This window comes from Talpa europaea, assembly GCF_964194135.1.
Source record: "Talpa europaea genome assembly, chromosome: X".
NCBI classification, from domain to species: domain Eukaryota; kingdom Metazoa; phylum Chordata; class Mammalia; order Eulipotyphla; family Talpidae; genus Talpa; species Talpa europaea.
The window spans coordinates 42,088,090-42,089,831 of NC_140081.1; the positions used below are offsets into that span (position 1 = coordinate 42,088,090).

Here is a 1,742-nt window from a genome sequence, read left to right on the forward strand (position 1 = left end):
AATGAGCACTAAGACAATAAAGATTTACTGCATGCTGGACATGACAGTCCCCCATGTCTGATTTCCCTCACCGTCACATCCCAGGTCCAGGATTCACTAGAAGACAAATACTCCTATTGATTTTTATATTTATAACATTGTAATCATGTAAGATACCTCTTTTGGTTTCAGTCTTGAATTTCAAACTGAACTTGATTTGTGGCTTAATGTATAGATTTGATTTGCTTATATTTTCAGTCAAGGAAACTGAGACTTTGCCATTTCATCCTTTCTCCCTCCCTCTCTCTCTAAACCCATTTCTGGGGTTTAGGTAACTCAATCTTTAACTATTTTAGTAACTCGCAAACTGTTTTCCCCAGTTGATGCACAACAATTTATATTTCTACCAGCATGCTATGAGGGTTCTAACTTCTCAACATCTTTGACAAAGCTTGTTGCATTACTTATTTTTGTTGTCATCTTAGATGATGTGAAGTACAATCTCATTGCATTGTGGTTCTGTTTTGAGTTTTCTTGACAACTATGTTCAGCATTTTTATGTGCTTATTGGCCATCTGTATATCTTCTTTCTTTTCTTTTCTTTTTTTTAAAAATCAGTGCCATCTATTGAAGAAGTCCAACATCTTAAAATGCTGCTTATCAAATTGCAGAGAAACACATCTGGAAGTAACATATAATTGGAAAAAAAAACTACATGTGTTTTTACCATTTTACATTATTATTTTCTCTAGTATCTTCTCTTTTCCAAATAGAAATTCACATCCTCTTTAATGTTGCTCTTCAGTCAACCATTCTGTGCAGTTGCCACTTTCATGTTTCCAAAATCATCTTCTTCATGTGTTCTCTTCAAACTGCCTGTGGCACCATAATGTCCTTTCTATCTGGAGTGGTGACATCATCTGTATTGTTAATTTTGCTAGGTAGATGGATTCATATTCCTGAAGTTGATGGACAAATCCAGCATTAGGATTGATACAAAATCTTCTTTCTTGAACATAAGCAAATGCATCTCTGTACTTCATTCCAAATATTTCCATAATGTATGCAATAACAAAGGCAGCACTTCTGGAGATCCCTGCATTTCCATGGACAAGAACTTTTCCTCCAGTTTGTAAGCTCCTATCAATAAATTCTTTAGTCATGGGGAGAAAACGTTTTATATTTTCAACTGGATTATCTGCAATATCCAAGAAGACTAAATATCTAAATAACTGTTGAAAGTTTGGTTTTATAAAGTTTGCTTCGATATTTTGTCTTATGCATATTATATGAGTTATTCCATGTTTCTGTAGTATAGGTAGCTTGCTTTTCATAGCAAAAGAATATGGACCTAAAAACAATCCAGGTAAAATTTCCTGCATCTCTCGTTTCATAGGATAGGTCCATTCCTCGGTGTCGTCTTTTCACTGTGGGAGTGACAGGAAGACCAGCTTCATGTCATCCATGGTCCCTGCCCGCACGCTGGTGTGTGGGGAGGGAGTTACCGGTTGGCCTGAACCTCAGGCTGGCAGTGGCGGTGAAAGGAAGACTGGCAGGTGGGCCGGAGAACTGATGGGTGGACAGCCGGCTCACAGCTAACACACACAGAAGGAAAGGTCCCAGCGACTGCAGCAATGGCGGTGGCGAAAGCGGGGAAGAGTAAGATTGGGCGGCTCATACCTGGCCGCCTTGCTGCCGCCGTCTTCCTCCCCAGAGCCAGAGCGGGGAGAAGAGCAGGCAGAAGGACCGAAGTACACTACTGA

At 39.6% G+C, this 1,742-nt stretch overlaps 1 pseudogene across 1 annotated transcript; it reads right to left on the reverse strand.

The window, feature by feature from the left end:
* Positions 1-833: 833 nt before the first annotated feature.
* On the reverse strand, positions 834-1,445 carry LOC311187118 (serine/threonine/tyrosine-interacting protein-like; annotated as a pseudogene). Its single transcript has one exon. The product of its transcript is annotated as a serine/threonine/tyrosine-interacting protein-like (transcript).
* Between the last annotated feature and the right edge of the window lie 297 nt (positions 1,446-1,742).